This window comes from Aethalodelphis obliquidens, unplaced genomic scaffold (assembly GCF_003676395.1).
Source record: "Aethalodelphis obliquidens isolate GAN/ISIS:26980383/991018 unplaced genomic scaffold, ASM367639v1 scaffold6, whole genome shotgun sequence".
NCBI classification, from domain to species: domain Eukaryota; kingdom Metazoa; phylum Chordata; class Mammalia; order Artiodactyla; family Delphinidae; genus Aethalodelphis; species Aethalodelphis obliquidens.
In genome coordinates, this window is record NW_020837950.1 from 6306335 (window position 1) to 6319759 (window position 13425).

General features: G+C 39.0%; 1 protein-coding gene and 1 pseudogene across 1 annotated transcript in view; one reads left to right on the forward strand and one right to left on the reverse strand.

Annotated features, from left to right (window-relative positions):
• The window catches only part of COX7B2 (cytochrome c oxidase subunit 7B2), a 166297-nt gene that overhangs the window by 31902 nt on the left and 120970 nt on the right, over nt 1–13425 (forward strand). The window lies entirely within an intron of this gene.
• LOC113618816 (ribonuclease H2 subunit B pseudogene) lies at nt 4354–5255 on the reverse strand (annotated as a pseudogene).

The following is a 13425-nucleotide window of genomic DNA, read 5'->3' on the forward strand; positions in this document are numbered from 1 at the left end:
ATATCCTGCCACTCCCTTCTGGCCTGCAGAGTTTCTGCTGAGAAATCAGCAGATAACCTTATGGGGTTTCCTTTGTATGCTATTTCTTGTTTTTCTCTTGCTGCTTTTAATATTTTTTCTTTGAATTTAATTTTTGTTAGTTTGATTAATATGTGTCTTGGTGTGTTTCTCCTAGGGTTTATCCTGTATGGGACTCTCTATGCTTCCTGGATTTGGGTGACTATTTCCTTTCCCATGTTAGGGAAGTTTTCCACTATAATCTTTTCAAATACTTTCTGAGGCCCTTTCTTTTTCTCTTCTTCTTCTGGGATCCCTATAATTCGGATGTTGGTGCATTTAGTGTTGTCCCAGGTCTCTGAGATTGTCTTCAATTCTTTTCATTCTTTTCATTTTTTCTTTAATCTTCTCCTTGGCACTTATTTCCACTGTTTTGTCTTCCAGCTCACTTATTCATTCTTCTGCCTCAGTTATTCTGTTATTGATTCCTTCTATTGTATTTTTCGTTTCAGTTATTGTGTTGTTCATCTCTGTTTGGTTGTTCTTTAGTTTCTAGTACTTTGTTAAACATTTCTTCTATTTTCTTTATCCATGCCTCCATTCTATTTCTGAGATTCTGGATCCTCTTTCTTATCATTACTCTGAATTCTTTTTCGGGTAGATTGCCTATTTCCTATTCGTTTATTTGGTCTTATAGGTTTTTACCTTGCTCCTTCATCTGTGACATATTTTTTTGCCATCTCATTATTTTTTCCTTTTTTTTATGAGTGGGATTGTGTTCCTGTCTTACTGGTTGTTTGGCCTGAGGCTTCCAACACTGCAATTTGTAGGCTGTTGGGTAGAGCTGGGTCATGGTGCCTAGATGAGGACCTCTGGGAGATCTCACTCTGATGATTATTTCCGGGGGTCTGAGGTTCTCTGTTAGTCCAGTGGTTTGGACTTGGAGCTCCCACCAAAGGAGCTTCGGCCCAACCCCTGCCTTGTGAACCAAGATCCCACAAGCTGAGCGGGGTGGGGAAAAAAAAAAAAGAGAGAGAGAACAATAATGAAGTAAATAAAATTAGACTAGTTAACTAACAGCTATGTTAGAAAATATAAAAATAAAAATATAGATGAAACAACAACTGGAAGATAAAACAGAACCACAATAGTAAAAAGGAGGAAGAGAAAAAAAAAAGTGGAAGAGGCATTGGCTGTGGAGGGCGGAGCCTAAGCAGGGTTGAGGTTTGGGCAGTGGGTGGGGCCTATGCTTAGGAAAAGGGCTGGAAAAGGTGGAGGGGTGAGGGGTTGGGGCTTAGGCTCAACAGAACAGAAGAGGCCCAGGCTTGCCCCTGCCTCTGGTCTCAGACAGCAGGAGACCACACCTGGCAGACCAGCAGGCTTCCTGGGCTTGAGTGGGTGGGGCAAACGCCCTCCACTTCTCTCCTGCTCCTCCGGTCCTGGAGGACTCCTCCTGCTTGCCTCTCCTGATCTCACGGGCTTCCCCCCATGCCCCCAGGACCCACATGGCCTGGAGGGGGCCTTTGGAGGGCAGGGGACCAGCCTGGGAGCTCAGCAGGCTCCCCATACCCGAGTGGGTGGGGCAAATGCCCTCTGCTCCTTTCCCACTCCCCCCGCCTGCCTCTCCTATTCTATTCTGGCCTCCCTTCTGCACTCCCAGGATCAACCCAGCCTGGAGGGGAATCATGAGGGCATAGGACCCAGCCCGAGAGTGGGGCAGACTTCCCTGGCCGATTGGACAGGGGAAATGCTGGGCCCGCTTCCTCCCTGATCTGAGCCCCCGAGGGCCCCTCCAGGTGTGGGAACCCCTCTCCCCTCTCAGCCACTGCTCAGGGGCACTGGTCCTGTCCGGCCTCCACTTCTTCTCCCCCCTCAGTTCCCCCACATCCTACTGGTTCGTTTGGGGGTTCTTCCCATTTCCTTGGGCGTCAGGGTCCCCCACAAGCGTCTGCCAGGCACCCTAGTTGCGGCAGCCATGGTTAATTTTGATGCATTTCTTATTAGTTTCACTTTAGTGTGTTTGTTTATGTTTGTGTGTGTGTGTATGTGTGTGCGCACGCATGCATGTTTACACAGTTGGAGTAAGCCAACAGTATTTACTGAGCACTATTTTTATTCAGAGCCCTTTGTTCCTGTCCTAATAATCTTATTAAAAAAATGAGGGGCTTTGACTTTCTGTCCTCATTGTGAACTACTCCTCAGGAGGCATTCCTTTCACATGAAATTAGACTTCCCTCTTTCCATGTTACCATTACCCTGTGCTGAATGTACGTTTGTCCTTTTTGTTATATCTATCTAGGCTCTCTTCTTCTCTGAGAGATAATACAGTGGAAGCCTGCTCAGACATGTTGGAACAATATTGGAAAACAGAATTCAGTCAGTGAAAACAAGAGAGTAAAGTATGTGAGAGTGTCCCTGACTTGAAGAAGAGTCAAGTAGTGTTGTGATGTCAGGCTTGGTGGATATGGGGAAGAGTTGCATGCTAAGACTGTTTAGTGACGGAAGCTAAATCCAGGGAGCAGATGGCAGGTCTAAGGCCAGACCTAAGAAAGAAGATGTTAAGTCCTAGCCAGAGAGAATGTAGGTAATAGACATAGTGGATGATGGAAACTTGGGGACTTATTATAAGGGTGGCTGAACTAGTTCTACCAAATGGAACTAGTTCTACCATATATTAATTAATTAATATATGATCATTATAGGAACACTAGAAAGTGCAGATAAGTGGCTGTCCACTTACTTTAAAATATCTTTTGGTGCTTGCTTTGTGGTATTAGTTGTATCTAGGGTGGAGATTAGGGGAAGAGAGAGACTTGGGAATTGGAGGAAGTATATACAAGAGACGAATAGGGAAGTACATCACTGCAATATAATCATTCAAGAAGAAATATAGTGATCTGTCATCTTTGTAAATATAGTAACCTGTCTACACTGCTACTTGACTTGTTATGTATTACTTTGGTGATTTGAATTAAATCTATTATTTTTAGAAAACACTTAAATTCATAAATTGGCATTAACAAGCTGGAAATAGACCGGGATTTAAATGTGGCTTATTTCCTGTCATCCTAAAAGAATTCATCGAAGTCTTGGTGGAATGCAGTGTCTAATACCTGAGGGCACCCCTCTGAGATACCGAAGTGTTTGCTTCAAAGGAAAGCGATGAGCTCTTATGGCCCCTTCTAAGGGACACCACTTTGCTATTGCCATTGTGCTCCTAATGCACAGTACCCAGCATGTGAGTTATTGCTTGTCAGGAAAGCTCTGATTGTCACTGTGAAATGTTGTTCTCCAGGTGTTTTTAAGAGTCATTTTAAGAGTCATTAAGAGTGGTGTCAGCACAGCAGGCGGCCCTTCCGTTTTGGAACATCGATGCCTTCCGCAAGGGTTGGCAGACTACTGGTTCTGGCCTGATGAATAGTTCCAAACAGGAGTGAGGCATGTCCAGGAGGTGGCAAAGAATCCCCAGACCAGGCTAAGTTTTTATTCTTCAATCTGCCTCTAGGGTGCAGAGGCTAACTCTGCTCCTGTGAGGTAATTAGGGAGGAATCAGGAAGTAAGACTGCTTGCCTGCTTGGTATGAATTGTCAAACAAGACTCATATGTGACTCAGTTGTCTTATATCTGTATGAGATATTTATTTTGTAAAGTAGTTTTATATACATAATTAGATGAAACCTCTGAGTCCTGGGTGGCAGACAGTGTATAGATAAAGGACATAAGACAATCTTTTCTTTTTTTAGCACCTATTACTTTTTTTTTTTTTCCCCCTAATACTCTTGGGCTTGGAGGACATAGTGTCTTCCTATGGAAAATGCACATGAAAATCTATGCCCTAAAATGCTTCTCAGCAAAAAATGAACACAATGAAACATGAAGAGTCTAGAACGAAGAGATGAGATTCACTGCTTCCCTCCCTCCCTTCCTCTCTCCTTTCCTTCCTTCCTTTCGGTTTGATATATATTAAACCCTCCTAGACTGAGGTACACTTAATGGTTCCTGCCTCTTGCTAGAATTGTAATGCTAATTTTTTTTTTTTTGTCACACATCAGTTTATTGAGGAAATTGTGATGTTAGAGGTTAATTCTATTCTCTTGATTACTTTTCATGATGTCAAACAGAACTCCAAAGTCCACAAGCCATGAAGTTACACAATTACTTTCCCATATTTTGTTCAGGAAACACAAACATCAAACACAAAGAAATGTTCAAGTGAATCTGAAAATTGCCCCCTTCCTACTTTTTTTCAAAAGGTGGTAATTAAGGGTTAGGAAGTACAGTGGAATGGAGGAAGGATGAAAATGGGACATATAGAAGGCAAACATTTTTGCTCGATTTAATTTTCAGTGTTTCAAATCTTTCCAATTTTTTTAAACATGTTTTGCACCAAAAAAGGAATCAATACTTTTCATTCCACTCTTGTCAACTTTAGCCAAAACCTTCTGAGCTGCAGTCATTTTGCTATTATTCTTTACAGTCTTCAAATCTTTAGTGTTAAACTTAGTGTAATCTTCTTTTGCTTCTACGGGCTCATCTGATTACTTTCTTTGATGGAGGGTTTGGCACTGAAGCTGGAGGTTCTGGAAGCTTTAAATATTTAGATAAGTCATCACTTAGTTCTTTAGGGATGTAATCAGATATCAGACCATGGGCATACTTAATACAATCCTCTTCCTTGTCACTGGAAACCGGGTCACCAGAGGAAAATGCAGTAGACTGTACCCAGGCACCGACATTTACACTATTGGTTTTTAATGCTGCCATAGTCTGATTAACCTTTTTTTCCAGCCATTTTAATGTCTTCTTTTTGCTGTACTTGTAATATTTCTTCTTGTCTATTTCTTTCTCCTCTGTCACATGTCGAAGTAACTTCTTAAGTTCAGGAAGTTTCAGCAACAAGATGCAATTCAGAAACATGTCATCCATCACAACTTGATCCAGGGGCTGAAACTTTCCCTCTCTATCAGCCTTTATAAGGGAGTGGAGAAGCAGAAACAGAGGGTCCATGGGTGTGGCAAAGTGAAGAAGAACTCTTGATTGAACTGATTCATTTATAAACCAAGAATGGTTTTTTTCCTTGAAAACTTTTATTTCAAACAGCTGCGGTAGACACATATTGAACAAGTAAATGGCTCCTTCCCCTGAACATGGGTTAACCAGTTTTACAAACAGAAGCCCACTTTTCATCTTCTTTGAAGCATCTTTTAAATACTCTGGGACTAGGAACACGTGCTGCCGGGCGTGAGCCCCTTCTCCGCAGTCCACACCTCCCGCCCTGCTGCCTGTTTGGTCCCGGTGGCCACAGGCCAGGCCTCTGCTAATTGTTTTTTAAAAAGCCAATTATATTTTCATGTTGCCGAGAAAATTTCTGCCTAGAGTATAAAACACCTGCTTGTGATATTTTTTTCCATACCGGTTAACAGTTCTGTCCAGTAGGTGGACTCCTTCATGTACAGATAGGGGTTTTCTTTTTCCTTTAATCAAGTGTTCTTAAATTTGTGAAAAGGCATTTCCTCATATTGAACTTTTGGTTTCACCAATTTATTATCTGAAAGACTGAAAATAGATTTTGGTATACTGCCTATTCCTGTTTGAGAAATAACTTCATCTTTAGTTACTTTTTCTTTTGTTTTATTTCATTTTTGTTTTAGTTTATATCTTGACATTTTAAATTTATAAATCAGAGCCCCTTCGCAGTGACTAAATTTACCATCTGCATTGGATTCTTTTAAAATAAACTACATTTCTGTGCTTATATTCATCACAATATACAAATGTGTGAATAATTATGATTAATATATATTGATACCAAGGACTAATAATTATATTTGTTGTGAGAATAAATCTGTTTATAGTCTCCATAGTTGTTTTCTTCACATTGTTCTGGAGTAAATGTTTTTTTATAATGCTTTTTTCAACAGGGAATCTGGCTCATGAGTCATTTTTAAGCTAGTCCCTGAAATTTACACTAGTTACTAGGGTCAGATGTCTTTGGCAGTTTCTCTATGGCCACTGGGACAAGTGCAGATTCTCATTCTGGGTTATGAGTCTTTGTCCCTAAATCCTTACCTTTCATCCCTGTTCTTTGAAAATCTTATCATACCATGTACTTATAGACACTGAGATGTTGTATGCGTGATGAAAATACCAGTAGTTGATTCAATACTTTTATTCCAACATGAAAAAGAAATCTCTTGACCTGGAAACCCAATTTAGGAAAAGCTTCATTTAGGTAACCTTTGTGTGCTCTTTCTCTGTGACTGAGCCAGTGATGATAGCATGTGACCTGAAACCAAATTTCTCTCACAATTCATTGCGTTTTCATATATTACAGGTTCTACCTCCAGTGAAAGATTAAAATGTCAAAGATAAGTAGAAAAAACAAGGCAACCTCTTCCCTGTATAATCAAGGCCAATTTTGCTGTTTTTATTCTAGATTGTAAATTTGTTGAAAGAAAGAGTTGTATCTTATACATCTTCGTATTTATCCTAGTATCTGATATCAAACATGGAAGCATAACTGAACAGAATGTATTCTGTTACTTCAAAAATTGAAATAACTTGGATTAGAACCTTCTATTAAGCAGAATAATTAAGGATGTCATTACAGAACAGAAATTAAAAAAACACACACACACAGATATTTAAGATAGGCAGATATAGTTTTGAATCATGGCTCCTTTTATTAGCTGTCTGACCCTGCTCAAGTTATTGAACCTCTTGGAGCTTCAGGTTTCTTAGTTTCTAAAATGGGAATAACAGTGCTTAGAAATAATCGAGGACAAGATATTATATAATTTATCCAATAATATGTTATGAAAAATGAAGACTCAAACCCAGCTCTTCTGATTTCTTCTGTATAACATTGAAAATGTCTTTCTATACTTTAAGTACTTATAAAGGACAGGGATTAGAAAACTCTCCATACTAGTTACAATAATCCTGTTCTAGGATGATATAGGGAGAAGGAAAAAGATAATACTGGAAACTAAATTCTGAAAGCAAACTTAAATTTTGAGACCTTTCTATGGCCTGAACTTTAGTGTCACCTCCAAATTCGTATATCCTAATGCCCAGTGTGAAGGTATTTGGAGGTGGGGTCCTTGTTGGGTGGGGGGGGGGAGAGGTGCTTAGGTCATGAGAGTGGAACCTTCATGAATGAGATTAGTGCTTTTATAGAAGTGACCCCACAGAGCTCCCTAGCCCCTTCCACCATGTGACGATATAATAAGAAGTCTGTGACAGGAAGAGAACCCTCACCCAACTATGCTGGCACCCTGATCTTGGACTTCTGGACTCCAGAACTGTGAAAAGTAAATGTTTATTGTTTATAAACCAGCCAGTTTATGGTGTTCTGTTGTAGCAGCCCAGATGGGCTAAGACAGACCCTGACAAGAACTTTAAACTGATATTCAGGTAATGTAATTAAATGTTTAACATTTTATAAGTTGGTAGGTAAGAATTAGTTTGAGAGAAAATTTTAGTGCAAAAAAATGTGGAAAGATAAGGAATTCTGAAAGGACCAAATCAGAGAGATTATTTTCTAAATTAAGTCAGATAACCAAGATATATGCCAAGATATTAAATCTATGAAGTAATTTCAAGAAAGCATGAAGAAAATGAAGAGTTGGAATTGTCAAAGTAATTGATAATGTCCTTCACATGGTTAAATATTTTCTTCTAGAATTAAAAATTTAATCCAGATATGATATCAATTTAATTATACTCAGGACTGGTACTAGCCTTACCTAGGATTCAACTGTATGAAAATATAATACACCTTGATTTTTTTTAACCAAAAATTTAAGGTAGAGATTTTATTTCCCGCTGCCTGTCAGAAATAAGAGGAAACTGACCTTATTTTTTATAAAATTATAACCTTCGGATTAAGTTGCCCAAGAGACCGAGTGAAGGATGTTTATTAAAAGTCCCTTTCCCGGGCTTCCCTGGTGGCGCAGTGGTTGAGAGTCCGCCTGCCTATGCAGGGGACGCGGGTTCGTGCCCCGGTCCGGGAAGATCCCACATGCCGCGGAGCGGCTGGGCCTGTAAGCCATGGCCGCTGAGCCTGCGCGTCCGGAGCCTGTGCGCCGCAACGGGAGAGGCCACAACAGTAAGAGGCCCGCGTAACGCAAAAAAAAAAAAAAAAAAAAAAAGTCCCTTCCCCATTGCAAAACTAGGAATAGTACAGGTATGCAATAATAATAATGATGATTGCAGACAGAAAAAGGGTTAAGAACCAGGGCTTTCGGACTATTCAAAGAAATGGACAGGATCTACTATTTGATTCTTACTCTTCTCTGCGGGCCACTGTATCAAAAGGCATTCAAAGGATTGCTTTCTTTTAGGCTCTAAATGTCCTTTGGGCGTTTGCAGATCTGCATGCTACATTGGAAAAACCTCAGCTTACAAGATGTCCTGTTCAAGCTGTGCTATAAAAGCAGAGGAAGTAGCAGCCCCAGGCTTTCTATCTTTGTCAGGACTCCTCTTGAGATATTAATGTAAAAGTTTACAAAACTAAAAGTTGAATTACATCTCAGGTTCAATTGGATCTGTTAAAATGGCTTATGGTTCAGGGTAATTTATCAGGTTTATGTATCTATTGGCAGAATTTATAGTGTTGTATAGACCACATACAGGTGGAGTTGAGGAAAGGAATCAATCTTTGTCATCTCTTAGTCTTTTTTGTCTTTGAGATGTGGCAGGAGTAGTGCTGAATAAAAGCCAAATAACCTGGGAATCCATTCTTTCTTTTAGAGTGGCTTGGGATAAGATCTCAGTTCTCACATAGGTGTTATTTATAACATATATAGAGTTTAGAAAGTAGAGAGCTTTGGTTGTCAAAGAGATATTTTTATTATCCTGGGATACATACATCTAAAACTCTAGGACTTTCAGTAAAAATTTTCTTCATAGCTTCCAGTCAGTTGCACCAGCTGCTTCTTCAGAATGTCCCTCTTGATCAATAATGCCCATGATACTGGAAGGAGAGGAGAGAAACTTTCTATACAGTAGAAGTGAAATCTCTGTTAAGAGATACATATGTCTGGTTGCTGGCCCAAATTTTTGAACTGCTCCATGTTTTCTAATATTTCTTGTTAGATCAAGAATGTGTATTTTTATGGTGTTTCATTTATCTAAAAAATTTTTATGACTCTTCTCATTAGCAAAGACAAAATCAGTCCACCATATTTGAACTTCAGCCAGTCATTACCAGGCTAGACTAACTGCCTTTCTGAGATGATTTTTAAGAAATAGATTTGGGGGACTTCTCTGGCAGTCCAGTGGTTAGGACTCCACGCTTCCACTGCAGGGGGCACGGGTTCGATCCCTGGTTGGGGAACTAAGATCCCACATGCCCTGAGGCGTGGTCAAAAAAAAAAAAGAGAGAAAAAGAAATAGATTTGGAACAACCAAGTTTTACTAATCAAAAATCAGTTGTATTTAACACTAATTAGATGTAGTGACTTTTCAGAGTAAAAAATGTCAGATATATTTTCAGCATAGATAAAACTACACACTCCTTTTTGGTACTTGCATCAACTTGCCCTGCTCTAGTTTGTTTTATATACATGTGGATTTACATTACTGTATTTTAATACATTTTAATAATTTTCAGAGTATCTATTGTTAATGATTTTCTTATAGAATATCAAACTTAAAAGAAAAATTGGAAGCACAGTACAAAGAATGCTTTTTTCCCCTGAACCGTTTGTAAGTTACTAATTTGATTCTTTATCATTCCCAAATGCTTCAGTGTTTAAACCCTATGAACAAGGACATTCTACTGTGTAATCATGACACCACCTTCAAAACCAAAAAATCAACTTTGATACATCCAGAGACATCTCAGATTCCATTCAAGTTTCACCCATTGTCCTAAATGCATCCAGCAAAAAACCAGCTAAAATTCTCATATTGTATTTAGTTATTTTGTCTCTTTTGACTTTTTCAGTCTGGAATATTTCCATGATTTTTTCTTTGACTTTAATGACCCTAACTCTTTTGAAGATTGCATGCTAGTTATTTTGTAGAATGTTCCCTCAATATGAATTGGTCTGCTGTTTCCTCATGATTACATTCAGATTTGTCAGGAAACCACAGAAGGAATACTTTCATCTTTTCATTATATCCTATCAGGTGGTGCATGGTTTCAGTTTGCCCCATTACTCATGATATTCACCTTGATTACTAGATTAATGTGTCTGCTATATTCCTTCACTGTAAAGTAACTCTTTTCCCTGTTGTAATTTATATTTTGTGGGAAGGTACTGTGGAACTGTGTAAATATCCCGTTCCTCATAAATCTGTAGTTTAATTTGTTAATTTTTATCAATATAGACTAGAGGCTTTCTATTTTATTTTTGTGTTCAAATTGTTCCCAATTTGGCAAACAGTAGCCCACTTATGCCAACTTGTCTGTTCTTAGGATATGTGCCATTATTTGAGCACTTCCTTTCTGTGGCTTATCTTTAAAATTTTTTTTCCAGCTTTATTGAAGTATGATTGAAAAATAAAAATTGTATTTGTTTAAGGTGTACAATACAATGATTTGATTACTACAGTCAAGCTAATTAACATATCCATCACCTCACAGTTAACTTTTTTTTGTGTGTGTGGTGATGAGAAGACTTAAGATTTACTCCTTTAGCAAATTTCAAGTATGTAATACATCATTATTAACTATAGTCACCATTCTGAACTTATCTTAAAACTGAAAGTCTATACCTTTTGGCCAGTGTCTCCCCATTTCCTCCAAGACCCAGGCCCCAATAGTAACCACTCTTCTACTCTCTGTTTCTATGGACTTGACTTTTTTAGATTTCCTGTGTAAGTGAGATCATGCAGTATTTCTCTTTCTGTGTTTGGCATATTTCATTTAGCATAATGTCCTCAGGGTTCATTTATGTTGTCACAAATGGCAGGATTTCCTTCCTTTTTATGGCTGAACACTATTCCATTGCATGTGTATGTATATCTTTATATGTATTTATACATTACATATATAAATAATATGTATTTATATATAAAATACATATTTATGATAAATTTATATATGTTATATATAAGATGTAGATATATGTATGGATAAAGAAAACTTGGTTTATATATGTAATTTTCTTTATCCATTCATCTGTTGATGGACACTTAGGTTGTTTTTATGTCTTGGCTACTGTAAGTGATGCTGCAATGAACATGAGAGTGCATATATCTCTTTGAGATATGGATTTTATTTCCTTTGGATATATACCCAGAAGTAGAATTGGTGGCTCATAGTGTAGTTCTATTTTTAATTTTTTGAGGAACCTCCATATTGTTTTCCATATGACCAAGTTACATTCCCACCAGTAGTGTACAAGAGTTCCCTTTTCTCCACATCCTTACCAATGCTTATCTTTTGACTTTTTGATGATGGCCATTCTGACAGGTGTCATATCTCATTGTGGTTTTGATTTGCATTTCCCTGATGATTAGTGATGCTGAGCACCTTTTCATATACCTGTTGGCCATTTGTATATCTTCTTTGGAAAAGTGTTCAGGTCCTTTGCTCATTTTTAAAATTGGATTATTTATTTATTTATTGCTATTAAGTTGTATGAGTTCCTTATATATTTTGAATAGCCATATTGGATATTTGTAGCTTATCTTGCACATTCTGTGTCTCAGGCCCAGAGTCAGCCATTTCTTCAAGTAGCCTCATTCCTTTTAATGGAGAATGGTAGAAGCTAAGACCCAGGAGTTAGGTGTACTGATTGCTTTTGGAGTGTCAGTGCTTCCAGGCCTTACAGTGGATTAATGTAGGGAATATAGATATATATAACACACATACAAGCACACTCTCATTTATGTCAATAATTATTCCTCTTTATGTAGTGAAAACCGTGAGTTCTTAGTACAACCAATACCAGTCCCAAACTACCAGGTTTATTTTAGTTTTCTCCTTTTGCACATGTTTAACTCTTATCTCTGATTCTGAGAAACCTGTCTCCTGGTTTCTCCCAGGAAATATATTGTCTTTAATATACCAATTATTTGTCTTTGTTTTCAACTCCTACCCTACACAGATGCCCTTCTCATCCTGTTCCAACTCTGACTCCCATATGGGATGTCCTCTTCATTCCACTAGGGATTCTATATACCCCATCCTAAGTCACTCTCTGTAGATGAGCTCCTTGCCCCATTTGGACTCTGACATCCAGTGCTATGCTGCCCTCACTTATAAATATGTTCCTCACTGCATTTGGGCTTCTGGTTCTCCCTGCTGGACCAGCCTACATGCAGAAAGATCCTTCTCGCTGTGCTCGAGCTCTAACACCACACACAAGGCCACGCCCATGAACAGATGCCCCTCCTCATCTTGCTTAGGTGCTGGCGTCTCAGGTTAGGCGCCTTCCCACAGGAATCACTGCTTACTCTGGCTGTGAGTGCCTGTGCCGAGCTTCTCCTCCTCTCTCTTGCTCGGATGCTTCCCCAACTCACAGCTAACTCCAGGTTGCCCTTCCACGTGGATGCCCTCCTCACCCAGGTCAGACTGATACTCCGTCACACGGAGACTTCCTCTGTGGACACCCCTGAATCTCATTTGTGCTCTGATACACTGTTCTGGGTTTCTATTTGTACCCTTCTCACAACTGGAAAACATGTCTATTTTGCTCTCCTCCTATGTATGATTTTTTATATGTATTTTTTTAACTCCTATTTTAGAAAATCAAAAAGCTTTCTTTTTAAGAGAATAGAACTGAAACGTATGTTTGAAACTCTGAAAATCAGGTGGTCCTCTTCTTTTTTTTTTTTTTTTTGCGGTACGCATGCCTCTCACTGTTGTGGCCTCTCCCGTTGTGGAGCACAGGCTCCAAACGCGCAGACTCAGCGGCCATGGCTCATGGGCCCAGCCGTTCCGCGGCATGTGGGATCCTCCCGGACCGGGGCACGAACCCGTGTCCCCTGCATCGGCAGGTGGACTCTCAACCACTGTGCCACCAGGGAAGCCCGGTCCTCTTCTCTTTATGAAGAGAGTCACAAAAAGATTATTTGAATATCACCATTCAGTATATTTAACCTATTATTTTTTTTTATAAAAGTTTGATCTCTACTTGGCCATTTTTACAAGAACATAGGTTTGCCCCATTCACATATCTTAGACAATCACTAATCTATCCTTAAGTAACACTACAATTAGTAGAATTGAATTTGTAAACCCTTTTTTAAAGATTATGTCGAGTCCACTTTGTGTCCTTATATACCTAGTGTGTTTCCAGCAATGAAAAAAGCACAATGGGTAATAGAGAGATAACATAGGGCATATCTCATCACCTCAAGCAGCTTATGATCTTTTTGGACTAGCAATAGTTCCAAAGGAGAAGCAATGCAGTGCAGCATATAAACTTCGCTGAATAACAGTCTGTTGGTAAGTATGGTGTACATTCCAAG